At 42.5% G+C, this 7173-nt stretch overlaps 1 pseudogene; it reads right to left on the reverse strand.

Annotated features, from left to right (window-relative positions):
- Window positions 1–1056: 1056 nt before the first annotated feature.
- LOC130859071 (translationally-controlled tumor protein-like) lies at window positions 1057–2133 on the reverse strand (annotated as a pseudogene).
- Window positions 2134–7173: the final 5040 nt, after the last annotated feature.

Genomic DNA, 7173 nt, shown 5'->3' on the forward strand with positions numbered 1-7173 from the left:
GGCATTTTAGGGACTGCCATTATTCGTATGTTGTTTCTCCTTTCTCTTTCATTTCAACCACTTCTCTCTGATCCTAATTACTTTTAACTTTGTATCTCATTTTCATTATCTTGGTTATTTTTCTGCCTCTTTTCCATTTCCCTTATTAAATTTTCACTTGATTTTATTTTCCCCCAGAATCTTTGCAATTTATTCTTCATTTCTATGATAATTTTTGTCTTTTTCTCCTATTTTCTTTCCTGGATTCAACCTATTCTTTTCTCATTTCTTCCTGTTCCTTTGTTTGTTTTTATTTTTTAATTTTTGAATTTCTGTTTCAAGGTGGTTTTTCATATTCCCAAAGTGGATATTTAATTCACTTTGGAGTTTGTGTTGTAGTTTTTGGGGTTTTTTTTTTCTGCTTTGGGTTAGTGTTTTGGGGGGGAAGCACCTTTTATCAGCTGAAGTTGTCTTGTTTTCTGTTTTCTGTTTCTTCTAACAGTTTTGTGTATATTTACTCTGTTTTCATCTATTCATTTCAAAGATTTTTGAATGGTTTATAAGATTTCAGGTTCAAAGGTGCCCTCTTCTGCAGTGAAATACTTTCTTAATGGATGATTCTTGTGTGTATGTGTGTGTGTGTGTGTGTGTGTGTGAGAGAGAGAGAGAGAGAGAGTAACATGTGCTAAAGACTGCATATTTTCACAGCTTTGGATACCATTTTTCTTACTTGACCCTAAAATTTCCTTTTGCTTCTTTTCTTCTTCACCAAGTTCCAAAAGGTACCTCTCCAGTCCTTTTTTATCTTCGATACCAGAAGCAATGGTTTTCACACACGGTCACCTTGAATTACGTGCATCTTTAATTTTAAAAAATTTTTTAATTAAAAAACTTTTTTTGAGTTTAAATGCATTTTTTACATGACTTTTTTTTCTCAAAAACAATAAATCAATGTCAAAATGAAGAGCTCAAGATGATATCAGTCCCATTTATCTAAGTCCTGGTGTTGTGTGGATGAAAAGCAGCAGCCAGCCAATTATGACGATGGTGACAAATCCCAAGTAACAGCCAAATTTGTTAACATTTTTCCATTTCTAAACCACACTTAAAGAAAATCATATATGGGGTCACACCATCCTCACAATAGTCCAGCAGAGCAGCCATGCCACCTGGATTCCTGTTTTCACCAATAAAGAACTGATAGTTTTTTTTTTTATTTAAGCTCTTTATTGGAATGTAATTGCTTTACACTGCTGTGTCAATTTTTGAGGTACACCAAAATGAATCACCTGTATTTATACACATATCCCCACCCTCCCGTGACTCCCTCCCTAGGACTGATAGTTTTTGAAATTAGCAAGGATATGCTTGATTTTTCTGCAGCCCCTGTCATAAAAGGTTTTACTCTTTCTGGTCTCTTCAAGCTTCCCTTTGATTGACTTCATGTAATTTTTTTTTCTTCAGCTAAGACAGCAAAAGAGATGATTTATTGTACACATGGTACATTCAGCCACAACTGAAAACAGAACTAGTCCAGAGTGTCACAGGTCCAGGGCAAAGGACCAAAAGGGACCATTTTGATATGAGCAAGGTGGGTGTCTCAGAGGTGGTCGAGGCGATCGGAATGGCCACAGATGTCCCAGATCCACTGAGACAAGTTCTAGACAGGAGGCATGCAGTCCAACAACTGTACCAGCGTCCCTGGCTTCTGGCTTCCCTTGTTTCTGCTCCCGTGGCTTCCATGCGTGTACAAGTTTACTTGGACCTCTGCCTCATCTTCTTTTGAGCTTCAGCCCATGCATTTGCTTCTTTCTCCACTTCCGTCTCATGGCGCGGAGGTTTCTCAGAAGATGGCTCTAAGGCCGAGAGCTCATGTAACCTTTGATATACTTCTTGTAGGCTTCTTTTGTGAAACTGGCTTCCTACAAGTGATGGTTCGTGACAATATAAACACCATTGGTTACCGTGTTTTCAGTACCTTTGCCCTCGGGGCCTTCAGCAGAGGCATTTCCACCAATGAGCGAGTCATCAGTGCTACCCTCTGTCCCACCACCTTCCCCTCCACCTCCAGACACAGCCCGTCCACAGCGTCCCGACCTCCCGGATCTTGCAGATGTCTGAGAACATCTCATCATGGCTGATGAGGTCCCGGTAGATGATAGTGATGCTAACCCGAGGTAGACAGCAGCAGCGCTAGCTTAGCAGGAGCCTGGAGCTCAGAACCAGCGCAGTGCAGCCAGAGCTACGCTCACTTGTCGTGCGGGTGGAGGCGGGGGAAGCTTTAATTTTTAAAAATATATAGTAAGTGCTTTGATCTACCGGGGTTTGTTTTTGTTTGTTTGTTTGTTTTTACCAGTATTTTAGCACAAAAGCGGACTTTCGTTTTCTCGTGGTTACCTTAGATCAACCATGGGCCCGCCAACAGCCTTCTTTCCCATGCGTTTTCTTCATACTGCGCCCTTATCTCTGTGCAAGTTTGTGGCAGGAGAGTAGGAAGCAGCTTGCTGAGATTTGGTGTTTATTTTTCTACTTCCAGATAATTTGTTGAAGTTTGGGCGTTCTTTCTTAGTTATGCAGATGGCATGGGTTTTGTGCACTTTTATTTGTTATTTATTCTTTATTTAGCTTTTTGGAGAATGATTTAGGAGATTTAGATTTACGCTGCGATGGCTGCGATTATTTTGGCTAATCAGGAGTTCCATCCTTAGTGTTATTTTGATGGAAGTGTGCACTCTGTACCAGGAATTTTTTAAAAGAAAAACAATGCAACTCATCCAGGTTTTGTGAATAAAGGAGCAACCAGACCCCTCATTCTCTTTCCAATACTTTGCCCAGGGTTGGAGGGAGGTTTTTTTTTTTTTTTTAATTTATTTATTTATTATTTTATTGGCTGTGTTGGGTCTTTTTTTGCTGTGAGCGGGCTTTCTTTTTAATTGCGGTGAGTGGGGGCTACTCTTCGTTGTGGTGTGCGGGCTGCTCATTGCCGTGGCTTCTCTTGTTGTGGAGCACAGGCTCTAGGCGTGTGGGCTTCAGTAGTTGCAGCACATGGGCTCAATAGTTGTGGCCCACAGGCTCTAGAGCGCAGGCTCAATAGTTGTGGCGCACGGGCTTAGCTGCTCTGCGGCATGTGGGATCTTCCTGGAGCAGGGATCGAACCCGTGTCCCCTGCATTGGCAGGCGGATTCTCAACCACTGCGCCACCTAGGAAGCCCGAGGGGGTTGTTTATGGTCTGCGAATCTTTTCCTAAAGGACAAACATAAAGTTACTTACTCTCCTCAATAATGACACATCCCTATCATTCCCATTCCAGGAAGAGCCAGAAGAGGGGGGTAGTCTTGAGTCTGATCAGGTCTGATCTTGAGTCTGAGTCTGTGACTCAGGCTCTGATTTATATGGTGCTTCCCATCTCCCTTCCCCTCAAGCTCCTATGCATCGGAGCTAGGATTACAGTATCCTTTACTTCTGGGAGACCTGGCGGAGGGAACAGTCACCTAAAGGCTTTCCTAATGCTTGGATTCCTTATAAGACCTGTCCATTCACTCAGTTTGCCCTAGAATTGGGAGCAGCCAGAGGGTGAGATGACCCAATATCTGAGGTTGGCTTCAACTTTGCACTAATAGGACATTAGGACTGTTCTCATCATGGCTCAGATCCCTGTTTACCTTAATCACCCCAGTAGTTGTCCACTTTTACCTAGGGTCCTGTTCCCATATTGCCAGTATGTCCACCACTCAGAGCCAATCCCCCATTCTTCCCATTCCTTTCGAACATTTCCACGGAGCCCTTTAAAATTCCCTTTTTTTAATGTCCCATCTTTTCAACTCAGGTTCTCTGCTCCCAGAGGACCTACTTCCTCTATAGCCTGTAGGCCTCTCACAAAGTGACTGCTTTTCCTTCCACTCCCCATATACTTCAGGGCCAGGGATGGCGTCCTCTTTTCTCCCATCACTGCTAACAAACAATTTTTCCTCCTTCCTTTTTCTAGGGCCTAGCTGATCTGAACAGTAGCCATCTGGACACAGTGTCTCTCTTTGTCTCCTCAATGCAGTCGGCTAAGGTTCTTCTAATCATCCATTATTGATGACATTGACTTCTGCTTCAACATCTTTCCCTCTACGCCTGCTCCACTCTTGTGGATGTTGCTATTTATGGGGAAACTCATCTAATAATAATCATTCCTTCTCACCTCCATTAACTTTTCTTCCACCCCATCTCCGCCTGGAACCTTGGCATTACGGGCATTGAATGACTTCCAAAATCTTGAATTCAAGTGGGATACTCTTGGACTACTGCCTCCAATTCTTCCAGCTCACTTGCTCCTGTATTCCTATTTAAGTAATTCCTCAACTTCTCTGAGATCTCCAATCTGTTAACGTCACTACTTTTTCACGATCCATCACCACCATTATATTCCTCCTTACCCAGCTTAGAGTCCATGGTCCGCCGTGGGACTCAATCACTTATAAGCATCCTCAACTCTCACCCGTCTCTCCTTGTATTACATTACTTGATTAAATCTCAAACTTAGCTGAGTCCAATGATGCACTCCCTCAGCAGCACCTCCACTGAAGCTGTTGAGTGTTGCTGGGTAAAAGACACATAACTGGGGTGACTAGTTTGCCATTCAGGTACAATGATTATAATCTTCAAACAGGCTCTCATTCTTTCTGGGAAATCTTGTTGTGTTTTTATAGAAACTTGGCCTTTTCAATTTCTCAAGAAAAGTAATTCATACATTATCCTCCGTCCTTAAAGCTCTTCCACCCCTCATCACCTTTACTCTTAGCCTCTGACCTTGCTTTAGACTTAAGAAAGTAGAAGCCATTCAATCAGAATTTCCTCATTTTCCCACTGTGAAATCTACCATTTTACCTGCACTTAAATCTATCTTGTCTGTTTACCTCCTATCTCTGCTCTTGTCAAACAGAAATTCCTTGTGCTCTGGCTCCAGTGCCCTTTTGCCTTCTCAAGCATTTCATTCCTTCATTTGTCCTGTCTGTCTCCTGCGTCACTAATCTCTACCCACCCATTGGATCATTTCCATCAGCATAGCCTGCTCCAGTGACACTCATCCTAAAACTCCATCCCTTGACTTTGTCTCCCACCTCAACCACAGCCCCACGTCTCTCCTTCTCTTTATGATGTCTTCTCTACAGAGTTATATCCAGTGTGCCCTCTCACATTCACTCTTCAACCAACTTTCCTCTGGGCTTGCATCCTCATCACAGCAGAGAAACTGCTCCTGTCAAGGTCACCAAGAACTCCTATATTATCAAATCTAGTGGACTCTTGATCTCCTAGCAGCACTGGACATAAATGACACTTTACTTTCTTAGTTCCTGTAGCTTCATACTCTCCTGCTCTCTGGATCTTCTAAGCCTGATCTCTAAGTACTGAAGTCAGTGTTCCATCCTATTTCTTCTTGTTTACCTGTGCTTTACGTGGGTGATTTCATCCAGTTCCATGGCTTTAAATGCTAATGCCTTCCAAATTCATACCTTCAGCACAGTACTTCACTCTTGTGCTCCAGATTTATTAAACTGCTATTTGATCTCTTTGCTTGGATGTCTGTTAAACATCTCAATCTTAGTAGTCTAAAATACAGCTTCTAATCTCTCCTACAAATCACCATTTCAGTAAAGGGCAGTATCATTCAGTTGTTAAGCCAACAATTTAGAGGTAATCCTGCATTTTCCTTTCCCCTCATTTCCCATATGTGGCAGCTGTGAAAACGTACCTCTCAGGTGTCTGATTACAGGGAGCATTATTGACTAATGTACTCCACATCCTGTGCTCTGAAATCTGTCACCATGTTCCAGGCTGCACTTCCCACTGACTGCTCCCAGCCAGAGACTGAGTATGGCAGGGATACTAAGGCAGGCCTATTCCTAGGAGACTTAAGACTCCTTTGATGAGGGACGTTGGCTTGAAAACTCAATTGCTTTCCTGACACTTTCTTGAACTGTATCATATCTACGACTTTTCCAAATCTGCATCTAGCCTAAAGACTCTTCCAGTCCCCTTCAGATCCCTCCCTATTTTTTCCTCACAGATGTCTCCCCCAATAAACTTTATGCTGGCCTAATCTGATCTTGCTGTCCACTTTCCAAAGAACATGAACTAACATATCATAGTTGCACTATTTCCTAAATACATTTCTTGCACACATCCATTTCTCTCTAGCACCATCACCACTTGAGTAGAAGCTATGCCATTTGTCCTCTGGATTCCTGCAACAGCTACCTACATTCATTTTCTGCCTTTCCAATCCATTCTCATCACAGTGGCCAGAGTGATTTTTTAAAAATATTAAATCAATCATGCCATTTCACAGCTTAAAACCTTTTAATGGTTTCCCATTATGCTTAGAGTAAAATTTAAACTCCTACCTCTGCCACAAGATGCTTTAAAAGTTGGGTCCTGCCTCTCTTCTCAACTTCATCTCATCACTTTCCCCCTGGTCCCCACGCTCATCAAGCTCCAGGCATACTAGTGTCCTTTCCCTTCCTACAAACTCTCAAGTCATTTCCTGCCTCAGGGCCTTTCCACTTGGTCTCTCTTCTTCCTAAGAGATGCTCCCCCCTCTCTTCAGAGGGTAGGCTCCTTCTCACTCTCATCCTTAGTGCTCAGCTTAAATGTTCCCTCACCAGTGAGGCCTTCTCGACCCAAGCCATCATCTCCATCCAATACTGTCTTATTTCCTCCCAAGTGGTTATTGCTGTCTGTAACTACCTTGCTTAGTGTCTGTCTCTCCCATGTGAATGGGAGTTGGCAAATTATGATCCACGGGTGGCCCACACTCTAAGAATGGTTTTTACATATTTAGGCGTTTGAAATATTTAAGACTATTTCATGACACATGAAAATTATATGAAATTCAAATTTCAGTCTCCATAAATAAAGTTGGAACATAGTCTCTCTCACTCGTTTATGTATTATCTGTGGCTGCTTTAACACTACAACAGCAAAGTTGAGTAGTTATGTATGGCCCACAAAGCCTAAAATATTTACAGACAAAGTCTTCTGGCTGCTGCACTAGAATGGAAATGCCATGGGACAGTAGGTCAGAGACATCGATTGTCTTGTTCAGTCCTTCACTCCCAGTATTTGGTCCATAACGAGTGCTCAATAATTATAGGTTGAACAAACATTCCCCCACTCCTGGGTACTATCAGCATCTGAGGGGATAGGTG

This window comes from Hippopotamus amphibius, chromosome 8 (assembly GCF_030028045.1).
Source record: "Hippopotamus amphibius kiboko isolate mHipAmp2 chromosome 8, mHipAmp2.hap2, whole genome shotgun sequence".
Lineage (NCBI taxonomy): Eukaryota > Metazoa > Chordata > Mammalia > Artiodactyla > Hippopotamidae > Hippopotamus > Hippopotamus amphibius.